At 41.3% G+C, this 24468-nt stretch overlaps 1 long non-coding RNA gene across 1 annotated transcript; it reads left to right on the top strand.

Annotated features, from left to right (window-relative positions):
• Nucleotides 1–18887: 18887 nt before the first annotated feature.
• LOC107784641 (uncharacterized) lies at nucleotides 18888–22878 on the top strand. Its single transcript, XR_001647719.2, has 3 exons — nucleotides 18888–19555; nucleotides 21727–21796; nucleotides 22574–22878. It is a non-coding gene; the product is annotated as an uncharacterized LOC107784641 (long non-coding RNA).
• Nucleotides 22879–24468: the final 1590 nt, after the last annotated feature.

A 24468-nucleotide genomic window follows, 5' to 3' on the forward strand; every position in this document is an offset into this window, starting at 1 on the left:
ATACACAAGGAAATTGAGGTGTACGTCGATGATGTGATCATCAAATCTTGGCGTCGGGAGGACCATGTAGCAGACCTAAGGAGATTTTTCCAAAGACTCCGAAGGTATGATATCAAGCTTAACCCGGCCAAATGCGCATTCGGGGTTCCATCAGGAAAGTTGCTAGGATTCATCGTCAGTCGACGGGGGATTGAGTTAGACCCATCCAAAATTGAATCCATCCATGATTTGCCACCGCCAAGGAACAAAACAGAGGTAATGAGTTTGCTGGGTAGACTCAATTATATCAGCAGGTTCATCGCTCAACTCACAGCAACTTGTGAGCCCATATTTCGGCTGCTGAGAAAGGACGCTGCAGTAGGTTGGACAGCAGAGTGTCAGGAAGCTTTCGACCAAATCAAAGGGTATCTGTCTAATCCACCCGTATTGGTCCCACCTAAGCCCGGGAAACCCCTAATCCTTTACCTGACGGTCTTGGAAAATTCATTTGGTAGTGTACTGGGGCAACATGACGACACAGGGAGGAAGGAGCAAGCCATCTACTATCTTAGCAAGAAATTCACAGTGCATGAGGTCAAGTACACTCAACTCGAGAAAACATGCTGCGCCCTAACTTGGGTAGCTCAGAAGTTGAAGCACTACCTGTCTTCATATACTACTTATCTCATATCCCGTTTGGACCCATTGAAGTATATCTTTCAGAAACCTATGCCCACGGGAAGGTTGGCAAAGTGGCAAATTCTGCTCACAGAGTTTGATATCATCTACGTAACAAGGACGGCTATGAAAGCCCAGGCACTGGCAGACCATTTGGCAGAGAATCCCGTTGATGAAAAATACGAGCCTTTAAGAACGTATTTTCCTGACGAAGAGGCGATGCATACGAATGAGTTGGAATTACCTGAGGAACCGGGTTGGAAGCTTTTCTTCGATGGAGCTGCAAACACAAAAGGGGTTGGAATAGGAGCAGTACTCATTTCTGAAATAGGACGGCATTATCCTGTTACGGCTCAACTACGCTTCTATTGCACCAACAATATGGCCGAATATGAGGCTTGCATTCTGGGTCTGCGCTTGGCTGCCGACATGGATGTCCAAGACGTCTTGGTCTTGGGAGACTCGGACCTCTTGGTACATCAAATTCAGGGTGAATGGGAAACACGAGATCTAAAGCTCATACCATACCGACAATGCTTGCATGATCTGAGCAAGCAATTTCGATCGGTAAAGTTCAAACACATCCCGAGAGTTCACAATGAGGTTGCGGATGCCTTAGCCACCTTGGCATCAATGCTGCACCACCCTGACAAAATGTATGTTGATCCTCTACACATCCAGGTCTGTGATCAGCACGCCTACTGCAATGCCATAGAAGAAGAAGCAGATGGCGAACCCTGGTTTCATGATATCAAGGAATACCTCAGGATGGGGATATATCCAGAACATGCCTCTGGAGACCAAAAAGAGCCCTCCGGCGGTTGTCGAATGGTTTCTTCCTCAGTGGGGGAATATTGTACAAAAGAACCCCGGATCTGGGATTGTTGAGATGCATAGATGCCAGGCAGGCGACAGCGGTTATGGCAGAAGTACATGCTGGAGTTTGTGGGCCACACATGAGTGGATATGTATTGGCAAGAAAAATCCTTTGAACAGGGTGTTATTGGTTCACCATGGAACACGGCTGTATCACTTTCGTGAGGAAATGCCATCAGTGCCAGATACATGGAGACTTGATTCATTCTCCGCCAACAGAGTTACATACGATGTCAGCACCCTGGCCGTTTGTAGCATGGGGCATGGATGTCATTGGGCCCATCGAGCCAGCAGCATCCAACGGTCATAGGTTCATTCTAGTGACCATTGATTACTTCACCAAATGGGTTGAGGCTAAAACCTTCAAATCAGTAACCAAGAAGGCAGTGGTGGACTTTGTTCACTCCTATATCATCTGCAGATTTGGGATCCCAAAAGTGATCATCACGGATAACGGTGCGAATCTTAATAGCAGCTTGATGAGAGAGGTATGCCAACAATTCAAGATTACACACCGCAATTCCACCCCATATCGTCCCAAGGCGAATGGAGCAGTCGAAGCAGCCAATAAGAATATCAAGAAGATACTGCGAAAAATGGTGGAAGGGTCCAGACAATGGCACGAGAAATTACCCTTTGCCTTGTTGGGTTACCGCACTACCGTCCGGACTTCCATAGGCACAACTCCTTACTTGTTGGTGTATGGAACTGAGGCCGTGATACCAGCGGAGGTCGAAATTTCGTCCCTCCGAATTGTCGCTGAAGCCGGGATTGATGACGATGAATGGGTCAAAGCTCGATTGGAACAGTTGAGCCTGATAGATGAGAAAAGATTGGCAGCAGTGTGCCATGGTCAGCTGTACCAGAAGAGAATGGCAAGAGCGTATAATAAGAAGGTGCGCCCCAGGAAGTTTGAAGTAGGGCAGCAAGTATTGAAGAAGATCCTCCCACATCAGGTCGAGGCAAAAGGCAAATTCACCCCAAATTGGCAAGGGCCTTATATCGTGACCAGAGTATTGTCCAACGGTGCTTTGTGTTTGACAGATGTCGAAGGTAGATGTGCCGACATGGCCATCAATTCAGATGCAGTCAAGAGATATTATGCGTAACTTCTTTAATTATGGCAACTTTTGGTTTATTTGTTTGTATTTGGCATTTGTTGAATAATGAGATGACGGAGGCAATTCTTTCTTCTATCCAAACACTTTTAACCCTCGCTTCCCCCTTTGAGCCTTAAGCAATTCTTTCAATACCCCTCTTTTGGAATCACTAATGGGAAAGATATGAAAAAAAAAAGAAAAGAAAAGAAAAAGACATGGAAAAAAAAGTGAAAAGAAGGAAAAAAAAAGGAAGAAGAAGATAAAATCATAAGAAATACAGAACCGTGGGAACTACGTTTGACCTGATTCCTCAAAGAGGATACGTAGGCGCCTCACGGCTCGGTCATAGTATGCATCATAGCAAATATAGGATGCATAATGTACATAGTGTGCATAATAGGCACAATGTGCGTAACGCACATAGCTCAACATAAGCATAAAAAATAAATTCCCCAAGCAAGAAAACTGGGGCAGAGGTTATGTTTTAAGTTCCAACAAAGGTTTGATTCCAAAAGTTGTAGCACATCACCCTTCAAATTGTTTTCATTTTTGTAGCCTTTCTTCAATCCCACACCAAAACCAACATCAACATCCAAAAGACCTCCCGATCAATGTTCGAGAGATGCCAAATCCGGCGAATAAGGCCGAGAATAATACACTGATCCCCAGCAAAGAAGAGGATCGTAAGACTGGGAATGAGTTGATAGTCAAAAGAATCCCCGGAAGAGAGGGTCGTATCTACAACACCCCGGATCCTCGAAAGAAATAAAATGAGAGAGTCTTATCGGTGAAAACCTTCACAGGCACCGAGAGGCGATGTAAGATGAGGGATATGAAATGAGAGAGTCTTATTGGTGAAAACCTTCACAGGCACCATAAGGCGCCGGGAGATGAGAGAAACGAGAGAGTCTCATTAGTGAAAACCCCTCGAAGGGCACTATGAGGCGACAAGACAGATCAGCAAAAGCTACAACATCCGAAACGGACACTCCTTTATCATCCCCAGCAAGTCAGACCATCGGGCAAATCGATTGATACAAATAGACTGGGTCGGGAATCTATGGTGCACGTCATGATCACGGGGACCAGTCGTATCCTCCAGATAAGTTCTTTTGAGTTTCTTCTCCCACCAAAATATTCGTTCAGAAAGATCTTCTCCTTTTCCATATCTTTATTTCTTTTCCTAAAATGTGTCTTGAAAGGATTTTTCAAAGCTTACTACCAGAAACCGAAGGGGAATTCATCCCAATGCAGGATAATACAAACAGCCTTGAAGGCCGGTCCCAGGCAATGCAGGGATTGTGCCCGGAAATGTTGGAAGAATAAGCTCCAAAAGGGAGTGGTTTCGGGAGTTAGAAGCAGACTCCCACATCATGCGTTTAAAGAGAAAGCAGAAAAGGGGATAAATTGAAAGTCAATCCCCAGCAAGCTAGAGACCCCCCCAGCAGGCAACTCTGCCCGTTAATCGATTATGGGGACATAGAGCAAGAAAAGGGGAAGAGAGAAAAATCGCTCGCTGGAAAGGCACCCTCTACCACCACGATTAAAACTGACTAAATCCTTTTGTCTATTGCAGGAGAACAAAGAATTGACAATGGCAGCAAGATGCAACGCCAGGGAAGTCACCAAAAACCGGGGCAGAAAATTTTCTGCCAATTGTCGAAAATTTTCTCGGAAGAACGGGGAAGCAATTTCAATACTTTTAAGTTCTAGGTCGCCCACCAGTATAATGCGGGAATACTTTTAAGTTCTAGGTCGCCCACCAGTATAATGCGGGAATACATTTAAGTTCTAGGTCGCCCACCAGTATAATGCGGGAATACATTTTAAGTTCTAGGTCGCCCACCAGTATAATGCGGGAATACATTTAAGTTCTAGGTCGCCCACCAGTATAATGCGGGAATACTTTTAAGTTCTAGGTCGCCCACCAGTATAATGCGAGAATACATTTAAGTTCTAGGTCGCCCACCAGTATAATGCGGGAATACTTTTAAGTTCTAGGTCGCCCACCAGTATAATGCGGGAATACTTTTAAGTTCTAGGTCGCCCACCAGTATAATGCGGGAATACTTTTAAGTTCTAGGTCGCCCACCAGTATAATGCGGGAATACTTTTAAGTTCTAGGTCGCCCACCAGTATAATGCGGGAATACTTTTAAGTTCTAGGTCTCCCACCAGTATAATGCGGGAATACTTTTAAGTTCTAGGTCGCCCACCAGTATAATGCGGGAATACTTTTAAGTTCTAGGTCGCCCACCAGTATAATGCGGGAATACTTTTAAGTTCTAGGTCGCCCACCAGTATAATGCGGGAATACTTTTAAGTTCTAGGTCGCCCACCAGTATAATGCGGGAATACTTTTAAGTTCTAGGTCGCCCACCAGTATAATGCGGGAATACTTTTAAGTTCTAGGTCGCCCACCAGTATAATGCGGGAATACATTTAAGTTCTAGGTCGCCCACCAGTATAATGCGGGAATACTTTTATGTTCTAGGTCGCCCACCAGTATAATGCGGGAATACATTTAAGTTCTAGGTCGCCCACCAGTATAATGCGGGAATACTTTTAAGTTCTAGGTCGCCCACCAGTATAATGCGGGAATACTTTTAAGTTCTAGGTCGCCCACCAGTATAATGCGGGAATACTTTTAAGTTCTAGGTCGCCCACCAGTATAATGCGGGAATACATTTAAGTTCTAGGTCGCCCACCAGTATAATGCGGGAATACTTTTAAGTTCTAGGTCGCCCACCAGTATAATGCGGGAATACTTTTAAGTTCTAGGTCGCCCACCAGTATAATGCGGGAATACTTTTAAGTTCTAGGTCGCCCACCAGTATAATGCGGGAATACTTTTAAGTTCTAGGTTGCCCACCAGTATAATGCGGGAGAACATTTTAAGTTCTAGGTCGCCCACCAGTATAATGCGGGAATACTTTTAAGTTCTAGGTCGCCCACCAGTATAATGCGGGAATATTTTTAAGTTCTAGGTCGCCCACCAGTATAATGCGGGAATACTTCAGCTCTAGAGTTTGGAATCAGTAGCCCCACCTGAAGACGGAAGGTTACAACAGAGAGCCCCAAGCAGGAAAAACAATAAAATCCCCAGCGCCAAGAAGCAGAAGTCTGCCAAAGCAAGCGCACATTCAAAAGGAAGGAAGAACGCGTCTCAGAAGAAGCAGTTCGGAAACATTATGGCATGCCCAACATAACAATTCTGATGAAAAACCATACCGCTGAAGAAACCATTGAAAGATTTAAGGAAGAAAGCCATGTTCCCAGCAAATCAAGCAAAGTGATGAGAACTGACATTCAGAAAAGGTGAAGGACCAGCATCATCTCCAAGTTCACAAAATAAAGGCGTCAGAGGAAAGCGTCAGCCGACAAGAAAGCAAGACAACAAGAACAAGTTGAAGATATATGAGATCTCACACTCTAGCTTAGCTTCTTGTTTTTCCTTTTAGAGCAATGTAACAGGGAGATCGGTTGAGCAGTAGCATCCTAGAGCAGCATACAACAGCGCGCAACAACAGCAAACACTACAGTCACACGGTAGTCCCAGCTACCAAAAATTTCCCGAACTACATTGACCTGATTCCTGTTCAGCCCAGGATATGTAGGAAACCTCTGAAGCAAAGGTTCGGTCAAATCTTTTTCAAAAAATGCTTCACACGGAGTATTCGGACGGGCAAAAATCGCTCGCTTTATCTTTGCGCGAAAACCCTTCGTGTCTTCGTGCAAAGAGGGGCAGCTGTAAGCACGTGATTTTTGCTTCACGGACAATCGCTCCAAAAGAAAATAAAAATAGTGGCAAAAGGCTTCGCTGTACAATTTTTCGATCTTTCCGTGACATGTGTTGTTAGTCGTTTGTGAGTCTGTTCATTTTGTATCTAGTCATTATCAAACAAAAATACAAAAAATATATGTGGCGTTAAAAGAAAATTCAAAAATATAAATATATGTGTGTCGTTCGTTTTAGGTTGTGATTTAACTTACTTAAACATTTTTATTTGGTATGATAATTATGTTGAAGTGCTATATTGTTATTTGTTTTAATTTCATTTGTTTTATTAGTTATTTTTATTTTTCTTTAAATTGGAAAACAAAAGAAAGTTGAAATCAATTTGGGCCCAAAAAAAATAAGACAAAAACAGGCCCAAACCAACGATCTGACCCGGTCCAAACCAGGCCTGCCCTGACCACCTCCCGAAACGACGCCGCATCATGCGTCTGATCTGGGCCGTTCAAACTCTCGATCCAACGGCGCAGGACCTCTATCAGTAACCCGTTTCAAAACCCGACCCAGGAACCAATCCGATCCAACCCCTCACTTAAACCAAACGACCCCGTCTTATTTCTCAGCATCAGATCCAAGCCGTTGAGATCATCTGATCTAACGGCTCAGATCCAATCAGCCTCCCCATATATAAACTCAACCCTTCACCTCACCCCTCACTCGTCTCCTTCCCCAAGCTGAAACCCCAAACCCTAGCAAGCCGCCCTAGCTTCCCCTCCACCAAAACCCGGCGGCACGAACGCCGGTGACCACCCCCTTCACACCCCTAAAGCATCCAACCACCCTGAACACGAATCCACTAACCACGAACCTCGAATTACCTCCTATCGTCTCGAATCTGGATTTGAAGATTTGAGACAAAACTCGATCTATGCCAAACCACCCCATCTTCATACCAGACACTCCCCTGACCTTCCTCTTGACCAAACCAAGCTTGGTTTGGTCCGAATCTACCCACAACTCCTAAAAATCCAGATCTGAAAATCCAGAACTTGAAACACATGCACCTGGGGAATCCGGCCGGTCTTGACAAGGGTTTGAGGTCTAATAGACCTTAATCAAGGTGTTCTCACGTGAGAACACCCTGATTAAAGTTTGTTCGGCCTCAAGAGTTCGAAGTTGAGTCAGATTTGGGTCATTTTGATTTCAAACTCTTTTGGTAAGTTTTCCTTTCTTTTGTTTTAGTTCTAATTAAGTTGTCAGCATATTTTGTTGTTTTTGTTTGTCATTTTGTTATTTTTCATTCGGATTTCTTCCATCTCTGTTAAAGGCCTTTTTATTTGGTCAATTGTCTTCTGTTTGTGTTCTGAATATACCCTGTGATATACGTGTTCATCAATTAGATTAGTCGTCAAACGAGTTTAATTCATATAAGTTCCCAGTGTTTGAACAAATTTGTCTGAAGTCATTCGGGACTCTATACGTGTTGTTTATATGAGAGATTGATTGTTATGTGTTACGATTAATATAGTCGAGTCGATATATGTCGTCAATTAGTTTCAATCATTAATGGTAACAACTTGATTCGTATTGCTTATTTCTGCTGTGATCGTATTTGAGTCCCATTAGGAACTGAATTGTATTGCCTATTGATTTTGTTCAAATCGAATTAAAGAACATCTAGGGGAAGGGTTATAATGGCAGGTTCAGACTTTGATTTTAAAACACGATGCCATTTGGTTTAGACCGTGGGCAGCATGTGTATGGTTAGCTTTAAGGAATTAAAATAATTGGACAGCATGTGCTGTCAGATTATATTCCTACTGCCCATACTTTGGTTAAATAAACAAGTGATCAGTACATTTTAACAACAAAAGAGAGAGGGCTGTCAGGGATTTGATGGGAGTTTTGTTTATTTAAAAGAAGTGAGTGGAAAAACAACGGGAGGGGGGCAATTTTGAGTTGTAAAACAGACTGTAAAGTGTTAAGGTTAGGCTATAAAAGAGGCAGACCTTCCATTAGAAAAGGAATTTTTTTTTTTGGAGTCTTGAGAGATTCTGTGAGTAAGAAAGCTGAAAAAGAAAAAACAGAAATAAATTTCAGAACATTGTGAATGAGTATTGTCTAGAAGAAACTGTGTAAGAGTCCAGTTTGATCAGGTTGTCTTTGTGGTTTTGCTTTTCTGTCGTTTGCCAAGCTTTCTTGTGGTCATTGGATTTCTGTTGCTGTTACATTCAACATTCTGGGCTGTTATTTCCTACTCTGTTTTTCTGGGATTGTTTATTTGTTGCTCGACTCCTTGCTGAGCTTCATCATTGTTGGCTGGTTGTTGTTGATGTGTTGTTGCTGTGAATCTGCTGTTGCTGTTGTTTGTTGTGTACTACTCAGCTGATCCTTTTCCTTCTTCTTTTGTTCCTCTATACCAGGTACACAACTAATACTGTCCATGTAATTTGAAAGTCGAGCATGAATACAAAAGGGAAGATTTGAAGACATCTATGTCCACATGTAGTTGCTATATAGATGATTATGTAGTGTGTAATGGTTTACAATCTTGTTTGGGTATTGGAGTTGGTCCTTTCATATAGTGAATACAAAAAAATGTAGTATGGGTTAATATCATATGTTGGTTAGGTTGACAGACAAAAGGATTGGCAGTATACTAGGCTATGTCTTGGAAATTAGTTGTGTTTTGTAATTAGCATTCTCTTTTAATGCATGTCAAAGAATAAAACTATCTGCCTCAGTTAATTTTCATTCTCTTTTGATAAACTGCCTCGTTATAATTATCAAGCCACACCCTTATAACAATTAGCACAAGTCCGCGCCCCTCAACCTTATGAAGGTCGAGCCCAGGTCAAAACAGACCAAGCAGACCCGCCTCGGATAAATAGTGGCCCAGGTCTGGCCCATTCCACATGAGCTGGATTTGGGCCCATAATGTTCGATCAGCTGTCCGTATGCATGGTCATGTTTCCTTATTCTGTAAAAGCATTTCGGATCCTGCTGTAAATAATCTGCAAGCATGTAAATAATTAAGAGATTTTCTTTTATTTTAGAGACGAACTTAATAGGAAATATAGTCATTATAGGTTTATCCTTTAAAATAAAAATGAGACGAGCCTCGACAAACAAAAAATGTAGAAGCTGCGGGGCCCTCTAAATGTACATATTAAATACTTAGATTCCGGGACGGGCCGTTTAGCAAATTTCATGGCCCTTCCCAAAATAATAACACGATAGTCTCTTTAGGTGCGTGTTTAATAATCTACTTTCTTAAAACTTGGGGTGTGCATTTCATGCGACCCAGATCCAAATCCCAAAACATCAAATAAAATATGTTCCGGATTGTGGGTGAATTTCATGTGACGCAGTCCAAAGACATGTTTTAAGCGATGTTCACATTCTTTTGAAATAATAATAATAAAGCGGTAAAAAGTTAAAATTGGCACATTGGTTCATAATTGTATTTAAAATCAGATAAATAAGCCGAATATGACAGTTGAGCGACCGTGTTAGAACCACGGAACTCGGGAATGCCTAACACCTTCTCCCGGGTTAACAGAATTCCTTATCCGGATTTCTGGTGCGCAGACTGTAATATGGAGTCATTCTTTTCCTTGATTCGGGATTAAAATTGGTGACTTGGGACACCCTAAATCTCCCAAGTGGCGACTCTGAAATAAATAAATAAATCCCTTCTCGATTGTCCTTTAATTGGAAAAAACTCCCCTTGCGCCTTCGCGGGTGCGGAAAAAGGAGGTGTGACAGGAAGGATTCATTTTGAGTTTTGGAGTGCTTTTGGACACTTAGTCCCTTAGTGAGAGCTTAAGTCTTAGAATTTGGACCGTAGTCGGAACAGTATGAAGACGGCTCCGGAATGTAATTTCGTCGATTCTGTTAGCTCCACTGGGTGATTTTTGTCTTAGAGGCATGTTCGGACTATATTTTGGAGGTCCATAGCTCATTCAGGATTGAAATGACGAAAGTCAAATTTTTTTGGAGTTTAGGGCCGGCAGTGGAATTTTTAATATCGGGGTCGGAATTCGATTTCGGAAGTTGGAGTAGGTCTACCTTTTTGAATATGACTTGTGTGTAAAATTTGGGGTCAATTAGACATGGTTTGGTTGATTTCGACATTGGTTGTAGAATTCTGAAGTTTCAAGTTCATTAGATTGGATTAGAGGATGAATTGTGTTTTTAGCGTTGTTTGATGTGATTTGAGGGTTCGACTAACTTCGTATGGTGTTTTAGGATTGGTTGGTATGTTTTTCAGAGGAAATCATTGGGTAACTATTCCTAATCCAATTTTGATCATATTTCATTAATCCATTGTTGTTTTCTTCATTAAATTAAGGAATTGGAGTGAGGAAGTTGAAAAATTGGGGGGAAAAGTTCCCCAACCAAAAATCTGAGATTTGAGTGGGATTTAGACTTTAGATTTGGATGATTTTTACACGAGTGATCTCATGAGTGAATGTTTATTCATAATTTGTGACTTTTACCCGATTCCAAGACGTGGGCCCGGGGAGGTTTTTTGGGTGTTTTTCTATTTTCTTGCCTTAGCTTTGATTTCATTCGCTAAATTAGTTACTTGTAGCTATATTTACATTATGTAATTAATTTTGATTAGATTTGGGCCACTCAGAGTTGGATAGTCATGGCAAGAGCTTGGTTCAAGGTAAGTGGCTTGCCTAACCTTGTGTGGGGGAACTCCCCTTAGGATTTGGTACTGTTTGATACATGAGCGCCGTGTACGTGAGATGACGAGTGCATATATGGGATATTTGTTGAAAAACCCCATTTTCGTTAAGCAAATATTTCTATTCCTTTAATTGAACAATACCAATATATGTAACTATCCTGTTTAGCTTAGGAAAGCATGCCTATGCGCCTTAACTGTCTTAACTGCCCTAACTGCCTATCTGAACTATGTGCAGCATGTTTAGTGAAAATTACATGTCTTCTTTGATATGGAGTTAGTCTAAATTGTTGAATTCCTTGTTGAAACTGTTATTTATGTTGATTTGAGTTGCCTATTTACCTTGAGACTATGGAATGGTATTTCGGGAGATCCCTTTGCATGTTTATGTTTGGACTACGGGACGGTATCCTGGGAGATCCCCCTATACTGTATATTTACTTTGGGACTATGGAACGGTATTCTAGGAGATCCCCCTACACATTTACATTTGGGAATATGGGACGGTATCCCGGGAGATCCCCCTACACATTTACATTTGGGACTACGGGACGGTACCCCGGGAGATCCCCTGTTGTTATCTCTATGTACTGAGCTATTGTTTTTCTGTGATTTCATTCTCGTTAAATTTTAGTATTTATCCTTACTAGGATATTTCATTTTGTATTATTTTGTTATATATATACTAGTAGGGCCTTGACCTGATCTCGTCACTACTCAACCGAGGTTAGGCTTGGAACTTACTTGGTACCGCTGTGGTGTACTCATGCCCTTTCCTGCACATGTTTTTTGTGTGAAAATCTAGGTACCTCACATCAGTTGCATTACCAGTGAGGCGAGACGACTGTAGAGACTTCGAGGTATATTTGTCGCATCCTCAGACCTAGGAGTCCCTATCTACTCTTCCTTAAGTTAAAGTCTTTCTTATATTTTATTCGTTGATAGATTCTGGAGTTTAAAAGCACTGTTTTCTTTCTGTAGCTTGTGAATCATGATATTTTGGGTTTTGGGAGCATTTATGTTTAGTTCGAGAGTGATTATTGTATATGTTGAGCGGCATCTAAATTTCTTAAATAACTTTACCTATTAATTGTTAGTTTTTCATGCTTTCTTCTCATTTCCGCAAAGTGTTAGGATGACTAGGTGTCGTCACGACGATTCACGAAGGGAGAACTTGGGTCGTGATAAGTTGGAATCAAAGCCCTAGGTTCATAGAAGTCGTGAGTCACAAGTCGGTTTATTAGAGTCTCGTGGATCAGTATAGAGACGTCTGTACTTATCTTCAGGAGGATATGGAACTGTTAGGAAAATTACACTTCATTTGATTCCTTGTCGTGCGAGATTATTGAATTCTAAATTCTAAAATCCTGTACTTCTGTATTCTATTCTTTCATAGATGGTGAGGACACGTGCTACCAGAGATGACCAGGCACCCGCGCCCCCTACTAGAGCCGCTAGAGGCTGGGGCCGGGGAAGAGGCTGAGGACGCGCATGTGGTATAGCCAAAGCACCCGGACGAGCTGCTACAGACTACAGAGGAGCCTCCAGTAGCTCCAACCGGATCCCAGGCACTTGATACGCCTACTACTACTACTACTACTCCAGCTCTCCAGGAGACCCTTGCGCAGTTCATGAGCATGTACATAACTCTAGCCCAGGCAGGGTTGATTCCCCTTGCTATAGCCAGATCTCAGGCCGGGGGAGGAGAACGGACTCCCGCCGCCCGCACCCCAGAGTAGCTATTTCAGATCGATCAGATCCCAGAGGTTATACTGGTACCACTTGCAGCCCAGCTTAACCCGAGGATAGGGCAACTGTTTCAGAGGAAGAGCAACAGAGGCTTGAGAGGTATAAGAAGTTCGACCCTCCTACATTCAATGGTCTAGTATCAGAGGATGCTTAAGGATTTCTTGAGGAGTGCCACCATATCCTCTGCACTATGGGCATAGCAAAGTTGAGTGGGGTTTCTTTCACTGCCTTCCAACTTCAAGGGGCAGCCTATCAGTGGCAGCGTACTTTTGAGTTGGATAGTCTGGCCAAGGTAGCTTCCCTTATATGGACTCAGTTCTCGGATATGTATTTGAGGGAGTATGTCCCTCAAAGCCTCAGGGACGAATGGTGCATGGATTTTGAGCAGTTGTGCCAGGGTACTATGACTGTTTCATAGTATATCGTATGTTTCACTGACTTGGCTAGGCATGTACCAACCTTGGTTTCTACAGTAAGAGATAGGGTTCGCCGGTTTATTGAGGGCTTATTCCCAGCATCAGGTCTAGCATGGACTGGAAGTTAGAGATGAATATCACGTATTAGCAAGTGGTGAGTATTACTAGGAGGGTAGAGGGTATGCTTGCTCGGGATAGGGAGGAGAGAGAGGCCAAGAGGTCTCTGGAGTCGGGCCATTATTCTTGCCCCTTGCCCCAGCTGTAGTTCGTCATGGTAGGGGCTATGTGAGTCGCACTGTTCATTCAGCTCTTCCAGCGGCCAGTGGTATTCCAGCTCCTCATAGACCTCAGGAATCTTATTATGCAACTCGAGTATCTAGTGTGCCTCCTACACGGGGTGCTTTCAGTGGTCAGTTTAACAGACCTGGCACGGGCCAGTCACAACAGCCACGCCCTCCCAGAGCTTGTTTTGAGTATGGTAACACTTGCATTATGGTGAGGGATTGTCCCAGGCTTAGGAGGGGTGCACCTCCACAGACTTCTCAGCCATAGCATGCTCCACAAGAATCTCAGGCTATGATTACGGCACCAGCTGCCGCCTCACCTGCACAGCCAGCTATAGGTGGAGGTTAGGGAGGTAGAGGTCGCCCTGGAGGGGGAAGCTAGGCCAGATACTATGCCCTTCCTTCTCGTTCAGAGGTTGTTGCTTCCGATTTGGTCATTACAGGGATTGTTCCAGTCTGTCATAGAGATGCATCGGTTCTATTTGATCCGGGATCCACTTATTCCTATGTGTCCTATTATTTTGCCTCGCAATTGGGCGTATCTCGAGATTTATTAAGTTCCCCTATTTATGTGTTTACTCCTGTGGGAGATTCTCTTGTTGTGGACCACTTTTATCGGTCGTGTTTGACTACTCTTAGTGGTTTTGAGACCAGAGCCGAGTTATTATTGCTCAGCATGGTATATTTTGATATTATCTTGGGCATGGACTGGTTGTCGCCCCATTATGCTATTCTTGATTGTCACGCCAAACTATGACGTTGGTGATACCAGGTTTACTGTGATTAGATTGGAGGGGTACTTTAGATTACACTCCCAGTAGAGTTATTTCATTTCTTAAAGCTCAATGAATGGTCTAGAAGGGGTGTGATACGTATCTAGCTTATGTGAGAGATGTCAGTATTGATACCCCTATAGTTGATTCAATCCCAGTAGTGAGGTATTTTCCTGATGTGTTTCCAGCTGATCTTCAAGGCATGCCGCCCAACAGAGATATAGATTTTGGCATTGATTTGTTGCTGGTCACTCAGCCCATCTCTATTTCTCCTTATCGTATGGCCCCTCCTGAGTTGAAGGAATAGTTACAGAAATTTCTTGATAAGGACTTTATTCGGCCAAGTGTATCACCTTAGGGTGCTCCTATCTTGTTTGTGAAGAAGAAGGATGGTTCTATGCGGATGTGCATTGATTATCGTCAGTTGAACAAAGTTACAGTGAAGAACCGGTATCTTTTGCCTCATATTGATGACATGTTTGATCAGTTATAGTGTGGTTGAGTGTTTTCCAAGATTGATTTGCGTTCAAAGACTGCTTTCAGGACTCGGTATGGTCATTACGAGTTCCTTGTTATGTCATTTTGGCTGACCAACGCCCCAACAACATTTACGCATTTAATGCACTGTCTATTCCGGCCATATCTTGACTCGTTCGTCATTGTCTTTATTGATTACATTTTGGTGTACTCCTAGAGTCGGGAAGATCATGAGCTGCATCTAAGGACGGTGTTTCAGGCCTTGAGAGAAAAGAAATTATATGCAAAGTTTTCAAAATGTGAGTTCTGGTTGGATTCTATGGCATTTTTGGGTCACGTAGTGTCGAGTGAAGGGATCAAGGTGGATCTGAAGAAGGTGGAGGCAGTGCAGAGTTAGCCTAGACCATCCTCAACTATAGAGATCCAGAGGTTTCTTGGTTTGGCGGGTTATTATTGTCGCGTCCAGACAGTTGAAGGTGCATGAAGAGAACTATCCTATCCACGACCTCGAGTTAGCTGCGATTGTTCATGCCTTGAAAATTTGGAGGAATTATTTGTACGGTGTCCCTTGTGAGATCTATACTGATCACCGGAGTTTGCAGCATCTGTTTAAGTAGAAGGATCTTAATTTGCGCTAGAGGAGGTAGTTAGAGATGCTTAAGGATTATGATATCACTAATTTGTACCACCCAGGGAAGGCCAATGTGGTGGTCGATGCTTTGAGTCATCGGGCAGAGAGTTTGGGGAGTTTGGTTTATCTACCAACAGTAGAGAGGCCCATGTCGTTGGATGTTCATGCCTTAGCCATCCAGTTTGTGAGATTGGATATTTCTGAGCCTAGTCGAGTATTGGCTTGTGTGGTTTCTCGGTCTTCTCTTTATAATCGTATCAGGTAGCGTTAGTATGATGACTCCCATCTGCTTGTCCTTAAGGACATGGTCCAGTACGGTGATGATAAGGAGGTCACTATTGGGGATGATGGTGCTATGAGGATGCAGGGTAGGCTATGTGTGCTTAATGTAGATGGTTCGCGTGAGTTGATTTTTCATGAGGCTCATAGCTCGCGGTACTCTATTCATCTGGGTGCCACGAAGATGTATCAGGACTTGAGGCAGCATTATTGGTGGCGTAGGATAAAGAAGGACATAGTGGAGTATGTTGCTCGGTGTCTAAATTGCCAGCAGGTGAAGTATGAGCATCAGCGACTGGGTGGATTGCTTCAGAAGTTAGAGATTCCGGAGTGGAAAGGGGAGCGGATCACTATGGATTTTTTTGTTGGACTCCCACGGACTCAGCAGAAGTTTGATGCAGTATGGGTGATTGTAGATAGGCTGAACAAGTCGGCTCATTTCCTTCCTGTGATGACTACCTATTCTTATGAGCAACTGGCTCGAGTTTATATCCTTGATATTGTCATACTATATGGCGTGCCGGTATCTATCATCTCTGACCGGGGCACAAAGTTTACATCATGGTTCTGGAGAGCCGTACAACATGAGTTGGGTATTCAGTTGGAGTTGAGCACAACATTTCACCCCCTGGTAGACGGACACTCCGAGCTTACTATTCAAATTCTTGAGGATATGCTATGTGCATGTGTGATGGAGTTTGAAGGTTTTTGGGAGTTTTTGCCACTTGTGGAGTTTGCCTACAACAACAGTTATCAGTCCAACATTCATATGGCACTGTATGAGGCTCTGTATGGTTGGCGACGTCGGTCCCCAATGGGTTGGTTTGAGTCAGGTGAGGCTAGATTATTGGGCATAAACTTGGTTCATGATGCTTTGGAGAAGGTTAGGGTGATTGAGGATAGACTTTTCACAGCCCAGTCCAGACAGACAAGTTATGCGGATCAAAAGGTTCGCGATATTTCATTTATGGTTGGAGAGCGGGTTTTGCTTCGGGTTTCGCCTATGAAGGGCGTTATGAGATTCAGAAAGAGGGGCAAGTTGAGCCCAAGGTTTATTGGTCCCTTTGAGGTGTTGCGGCGTGTTAGGGAGGTTGCTTATGAGCTTGCCTTACCTCCCAGCTTGGCAGGAGTTCATTTGATATTTCATGTTTCGATGCTCTGTAGGTATCACGGTGATCCGTCTCACATGTCGGATTTCAGCTCAGTCCAGTTTGACAAGGATCTATCTTATGTTGAGAAGCAGTGGCTATTTTGGACAGTTAGGTTCGAAAGCTGAAGTCAAAGAGCATTGCATCAGTAAAGGTTCAGTGGCAGGGTCAGCCGGTCGAGGAGGCGACTTGGGAGACCGAGCAGGATATGCGCAGCCGATTGAATGAATGTTTTAAGAGGGGGAGGATGTAACGACTTGGCCGGTCGTTTTGAAAATTAACGCCTCGATCCCCTATTAACTGCCTCCCCGTTATCTATTTCTACTATTGTGACTTGCCGGGAGGATTTGTTTTGAGTTTCGGAGTGTTTTGAGCACTTAGTGCCTAAATAAGAGATTGAGTCTTAGAATTTAGACCATAGTCTAAAAAGTGTAAAGACGGCTCCGAAATGGAATTTCATCGATTCTATTAGCTCCATTGGGTGATTTTGGGCTTAGGGGCATGTTCGTATTGTGTTTTGGATGTCCGTAGCTCATTTAGGCTTGAAATGGCGAAAGTTGATTTTTTAGAGTTTTGGGCCGGCAATGGAATTTTTGATATCGGGATCAGAATCCGATTCCGGAAGTTGGAGTAGGTCCTTAGTGTTTAATATGACTTGTGTGCAAAATTTGGGGTCAATGGGACGTGGTTTGGTTGGTTTCGACATCGTTTGCAGAATTTTGAAGTTTCAAGTTCATTAGGTTTGGATTGGAGGATGAATTGTGTTTTTAGCATTGTTTAATGTGATTTAAGGTCTCACTATGTTTTTATAGGGTTTTAGGATTGGTTTGTATGTTTGGTTGAGATCCCGAGGGCCTCAGGTGTGTTTCGAATGCTCACCGGGTGAAAACTTGGACTTAGAGGATTTTTAGGTGTGCTGGTTCTGGTGTTTTTGCACCTGCGGTAGGGAACCGCATGTGCGGGGCCGCATATACGAACGACTAAGCACAAAAGCGGATTTTGGGAGAAGGTATGGGGTTAGAGGTGCGAGAGGAGTTCCGCATCTGCAATGCCTACAGGTGCGAGTGAAGGAATGTAGGAGCGGTCTGGGACCGCAGAAGCGGACGAGGATCCGCAGGTGCGCACACGCAGGTGCGATATCTTGATCGCAGAAGCGGATGAGGTGCATTAAGTGAAAAGCCGCACCTGCGATGGAAATTTGGCAGGTGCGGGACCGCATATGCGGTCTTGGGATAGCAAAAGCAGAAATAAATAGGCAAAAAAGGAGATTTTTGAGGGTTTGAAATTCATAATACAAAATTCGATTTGGAGCTCGGTGGAAGGAGATTTTTCAAGAGTTTTTGAGAGGAAATCATTGGATAACTATTCCTAATTATTTTAAACATATTTCATTAATCCATAGTTGTTTTCTTCATTAAATTACTGAATTGGAGTGAGGTGTGAGCACGTGATTTTTGCCCTGTACGAATTACTCCTATAAAATTCAAGAAAATAGATTTTTTCTTAATTATTTGCCATGTTTAGGAATTTTTGTAGAATTATATTAATTGTTTGCATTTTTTGCACATTCAGTTTTTATTAAAATCATGAAAAAAATGCCACAAATATCATGCATACATTTAGATTTTTTGTTCACATTTTAGGATTAATTAGTTAAGTAATTGCTTTATCAAAAATGAAAATCACAAAAAAATAGCTCATTTTTACATTCTTAGTTTTTAATTTTGGATCATTAATTTTTCTCTTTAATTTAGGATCAACTAATTTTCATAAATATTATAGTTAAACAATTAGCCTAATTTTATAATTTAAATTAATTTAGGAATTTAATTTAGGTTTTTAATTAATTAAAGGAAGAAAAAGAAAACAAAAGAAAAAAAGGAAATTGAAAAGAAAAGGCTGGTTTAAACTTGATTGGGCCAAAATTAATATTGAGCCCAAATCCCTACCCAGACCCACCGACCAGCCCAATCTCCCTACCTAAACCCGCCTGACCCGACCCGCCTAGCCCAAGACCCCCCTCTCATTAAAACCTACAGACCCTAGACCTAGACACTCTAGGAGAGCCGCCGTTTTCCATCAAAATGACCCCTTGTTCATCTTCTTCAAGACCAAAGAATAGACCCCCGCTGGACCTTCTTCTCCTTCACCTTCCAAATCCTTTGAACTTCATCTTCTTCGTCCTTAGGATCAGCAAAAAACTCAAAAAAATGGGACCTTAAGGGACCTACACTAAAGAACGGACAGCGCCGTTTCCCTGGACCTTGTTCTTCGCTGCTCTCTCATCTTCAATAGAATCAAACCCACACAAAAAGGAGAACCCATTTTTCCCTTCAGCAAAGAGAACAGCGGTGCAAAGCATCAAAAAATCAGCCACCCCTTTGCCTTCGCTCCACCTTCTCTCTTCATTTTTCTCTCATAAAAAGCTTTGAAAAGAGCTCCTGAAGTATTTAATACAAAACATTTTGTTTCTTCATATTTTGATCGATTTCTGTTTTAAAAGTGATGGATTTTCAGTTGAAATCGAAGTCTGATTATGAATTCGTAGTCGACTGGAAATTTCTATCGCCAATTCGAGTTTTCCGGTCAAGAGTATTCTGGGTCTGTTGAGCGCTGTTGATGGAATTGCCGTGAAGATGATGCTGTGTTTCGTTGATGCTGTTTTGCTAAGCTACAACTTTCCTCTTGCCTTTATTTGGCTATTCACGTTTGTATTTACTGATGTTTAGAGGTATTTATCTCAATCTCGAAATATAAGTGTTGTTTGGATATTTATGTGCTAAAAACTTGCTGAAATTGCAAGGAAATGGTATGATGTTTTTGGTTAAAATCTGATTCTTTACTTCTTTTAGTTTAGTTTAATAAAAAGGGAAAATCCTTAATTGAAAAGTTTAAACAAGAACAGATCACCACTGGCCGAAGTGGTTTTTGCTAAAGTTGTCAGCGATGATTTCTATTCTCATTCTTTCTAGAAGTAAATTTCCTAATTCTCCTTCAATATCCATTGACATTGGTGTTTTTTTTTTAATTTCTCATAGGCTTCTTCTGTTTGAGATACAATGCCTTTTTACTTGATCGTATTTTTATAAATTCTAATGAATTATTTCATTGATGAGGCAACGTATTCTGTGTTGGGAAGTTCATTGGAAAAGCTGAAGTTATGCAATTTGGTTCATAAATCCAACTTTGTAATTATGTTTAGATCCTCTGTTAACACTTTTATTTGGTCTAGGGAACGATTTGAATTTTAGTTGGAGGATGATCTTCTTTAATCCAATCGATAAACAATTTTGTTTGGCTTCATTTTTGGGATGGATGAGGAAGAGGCGTAAACAGATGTAACTGACTAACTGAGAAAGCTCATTACTTAGTCAATTGCTTTATTGTTTAAAATAAACTAGTCCACAAATCTCATTAATCTTGCTGATATGCTTGCACTGTTTATTTCTGAACTAGCGCATCAAAAAAAAATGAATAGTTTAAATTGTATATTTATCTACTTTTTTTTTACCCCCATGGTTTACTGTGGAGATCTGGGACTTGTGCTAATTTGATGTTGTATCTAATTGTCCTGATGTTGTTTTTTTGCTCGACTCTTTAATGTGTGCGAATCTTGTTAGTCGTTGCTCTCGCTGCTCTCAACTCGGACCAAATATATGTGAAGAAGTTTAACTGAGGGGTGCCATCTACTATTGAAATTTATAATCTATGGCCCTCACATTAATACCAAAACTAGTGTAGAAGATACTTTGAACATTCATAACTAGTTTAGAAAATACTTATGAACATCATAGCTTGCTTTAGGCACGATTAAATAAATTATCACAACTAGGGGTACGGTTCCCCTGGCGTAGTTATGATACCTAATTTTAAACTATATTTAAATGGGAGCATCCTTAGTTTGCTTTAGTAAAAATACAAATATTTTAAAAATAAATCGAGGTGTGCCAATCACAATCGAATCACTTAAATCTATGGCCCTCATATTAGTATTATAACTTAGTATAGAAAATATTTTTAAGCATTTGTAGCTTGCTTTAGGCGCGCTTATAATAAAGTCATAATAGCTACGGGTACGGTTCCCGTGACGTAGCTGTGATACCTAATTTCCAAATTCGGAGGTATATTTATGTGACCCGGCCATAATTTCTAATAACTTTAATAAATTAAACATGTTGTAGATTGTGGGTACAGTTCCTGTGACACGATTCACAATGTGTATCAAACAAACAAGTATACGACAATCGTAACTTGTTCCAGAATAATTCCATAGAATAATTAAAAGCGGTTATAAAGTTTAAAAATGCACAATATGTTGAAAATATATAGTAGATCAGATAATATGCCAATTATTAATAGCTTAAGCGACCGTGCTAGAACTACGGAACCCGGGAATGCCTAACACCTTCTCCCGGGTTAACAGAATTCCTTACTTAGAATTTCTAGTTCGCAGACTTTTGAATAAAGTCTAAATTTCCCTGATTTGAGATTTAAAATAAACCGGTGACTTAGGACACCATAATAAACTATTCCAAGTAGCGATTCCAAAAAAAAAAAAAAAATCCCATTTCGAATAATGTCACTTTAATTGGAAAAGCTCCCTTATATCCCCTCTTAGGTGGTAAAAGGAGGTGTGACATGAGGAAGTTGAGAAATTGGGGGAAAAGTTCCCCAACCAAAAATCTGAGATTTGAGTAGGATTTAGGCGTCGGATTTAATTGATTTTTGCACGAGTGATTCTTGAGTGAATGAGTGTTCATAATTTATGACTTTAACCCGATTCCGAGATGTGAGCCCGGAGAGGCTTTTTGGGCTTTTTCTATTTTCTTGCCTTAGCTTTGATTCCATTAGCTAAATTAGTTGCTTGTAGCTATATTTACGTTATGTAATTGATTTGATTAGATTTGGGCCACTCGGAGTTGGATACTCGTGGTAAGAGCGTGATTTCGGATTGATTTGAGCTTGGTTCGAGGTAAGTGGCTTGCCTAACCTTGTGTGGGGGAACTCCCCTTAGGATTTGGTATTGTTTGATATATGAGCGTTGTGTACGTGAGGTGACGAGTGCGTACACGAGATATTTGGTGAAAAATCACGTTTTCTTTAAGCAAATATTTGTTTTCCTTTAACTGAACAACACTAGTATATATAACTATCCTGTTTAGCTTATGAAAGCATGCCTACTTGCCTTAACTGTCTTAACTGCCTTAACTACCTTAACTGCCTCTCCGAACTCTGTGCAGCATGTTTAGTGAAAATTACCTGTCTTTATTCATATGAACTTAGTCTAAACTGTAGAATTCCTTGTTGAATTTGTTGTTTATGTTGATTGAGTTGCCTATTTACTTTGGACTACGGAATGGTATTCCGAGAGATCCCCCTACATGTTTATGTTTGAGACTACGGGACGGTATCCCAGGAGATCTCCCTGTACTATATATTTACTTTGGGACTACAGAATGGTATTCCGGGAGATCCCCCTGCACATTTACGTTTGGGACTACGGGATGGTATCCCGGGAGATCCCTTGTTATCTCTGTGTACTGAGTTGTTGTTTTTCTGTGATTTCATTCTTGTTAAATTTAGTATTTATTCTTACTGCAATATTTCATTTTGTATTATTTTGTTATATATATCGCTCGGGGGCCCCTGACCTAATCTCGTCACTACTCGACTGAGGTTAGGCTTGGGACTTACTTGGTACCGCTGTGGTGTACTCATGCCCTTTCCTGCACATGTTTTTCGTGTGCAGATCCAGGTAGCTCACATTAGTTGCATTACCAGTGAGGCGAGACGATTGTAGAGACTTCGAGATATATCTGCCGCATCCGCAGACCCAAGAGTCCCTATCTACTCTTCCTTAAGCTAAAGACTTTCTTGTATTTTCTTCGTTGATAGATTCTAGAGTTTAAAAGCATTGTTTTCTTTCTGTAGCTTGTAATTCATGATATTTCGGGTTTTGGGAGCATTTGTGTTCAATTCGAGGGTGATTATTGTATATGTCGCGAGACATCTAAATTTCTTAAATAATTTACCTGTTAAATTGTTAGTTTTTCATGTTTTCGTCTTATTTCCCGCAAAGTGTTAGACTTACCTAGTCGTAGAGACTAGGTGCCGTCCCGACGATTCACGGAGGGAGAACCTGGGCCGTGACATATTCTCCCCAGACCTAATTTGTGGGATTATACTGGATATGTTGTATACGAGTTTCAGAATATTCCCTTCTAGTTTCATTTGTAACTATAAGAAATGAGAAAAGTGCGAGGGAAATAGGAGACAAGATAAGATTTTTCAAGTCTGATTGCCAATTTTTTTTTTTTAATATGGATGAGAAGAAAAAGGAATGTGTTTACAAGTAATCTTATAAAAGACCGGTGGATTCACCATCCACCTAAAAATTAGGAGATAACTTCCTAAAACTACTGGAATGAGAAAGTGGCCTACAAATAACTGCTACACAAATTATATGAAACATAACTAACAAATGATAAAGTCATCTACTTTCTGAACTCGTTGTAGACATTATCAAACTCCTCTTCTTTCTCTCTATAACGAGTCATTTTGGACGTCCCTTTATTTGTAGATTTTATCAAACTCCTCTCCTTGCATCGTTTGTAGATTTTATCAAACTCCTTAACCTGTTCTCCGTTTTCTCTATCAGGAAGACTCAATCTACAACCTTTAAGTTTCCAGTTACACCCCTGTAGATAAATATAAGCCATATGGAAAGTCAATTTCCTTTTCTTAAAAAATAAAAAAACACAACAACAAAAGTGAATGCCGAATATTTAACAAAAATGAATTAAGCATATGGAAAAAACAAACACATAATGAAGCTTAAAGGAAAACACTAACTTGAACCACAACTGTCGCGCCCTTTTTTTCCCTCTTCACATCGGAAAATTGGGTTTATGACATTTTTGGGGATGGGACAACTCATTCCTTTTGGGAACGGTGTTTGCATTTTGAAGAGTCACCACCTAATGATTTAAGGTGAATTAGGACACCTATAAGGTTCATTTCTAAATTTGTTTGATAACCAGAGATAGGATAAGGGCTTGAAATTATTCTAAGGGGAAGGTGTTAGGCACCCCTCAGGATCCACTAGTATGGTTCCCGGCCAGACAGTTTTGTGAATTTGTACAGTTAGCAAATAGACTAGTATATGCTCAAATAGTAAGAGATTTAAATTTAAACACATAGGAGTTTGAAAACAATCATTAAAAAGCGAATTTAAAAAAAAAGAGTTACAGTTTTATAAATACTTGAGAATATAAAAAGGAGGGGGGGTCCTAGGTTTGTTTATAATATGGATCACATAAATGCAATATCCGGTATGACACTCCTCAGAAGAGGGGATACACGTGGTATTAGCACACCTGTTATCATATCCATATCTACCCTTCCCACCCCGCTAAGGTATTAAAGCGCAGATTGGTCTCGACCTCTATTGCATGTTGTTACCCGTCCCATTCCTATCAGTCCCGGAGGAATTTAGGACTAATATTCCTATAAGTGGGAGGATTTTAGGCTGACTTTTAGGTTTTAAAGGTAAAAGGCTAAGACGACAGACAAAAACATGTAGGACTGCATTTAAAGAGGAAACACATAAACAATTAAGAGGATCATATATACCTCCGCAAACAA

Source organism: Nicotiana tabacum, chromosome 1, assembly GCF_000715075.1.
Source record: "Nicotiana tabacum cultivar K326 chromosome 1, ASM71507v2, whole genome shotgun sequence".
NCBI classification, from domain to species: domain Eukaryota; kingdom Viridiplantae; phylum Streptophyta; class Magnoliopsida; order Solanales; family Solanaceae; genus Nicotiana; species Nicotiana tabacum.